Genomic DNA, 236 nt, shown 5'->3' on the forward strand with positions numbered 1-236 from the left:
TCCCGGACATTAACCCCGCGGAAGTCCCCTGAGCAGCGGCGGAGCCGGGGTAGACAGTCATATCCACCCCCCGGTGCCATCTCGGGGGTTTAAACGTGCCCCACAGGGGCGCTTTGTCTCAGGCAGAGGCCATGAGGTGGAAGCCCCGTGGTGGGTGAGGCGCCCCACGCCTTGGGGAGCGCAGGCCAGCGGGCCTGGAGCCTCTGCTCTGGAACACCGCAGGCTTGGCTGGGGGG

The sequence above is a fragment of the Nestor notabilis genome, unplaced genomic scaffold, assembly GCF_000696875.1.
Source record: "Nestor notabilis isolate BGI_N333 unplaced genomic scaffold, ASM69687v1 scaffold5923, whole genome shotgun sequence".
Taxonomy (NCBI): domain Eukaryota; kingdom Metazoa; phylum Chordata; class Aves; order Psittaciformes; family Psittacidae; genus Nestor; species Nestor notabilis.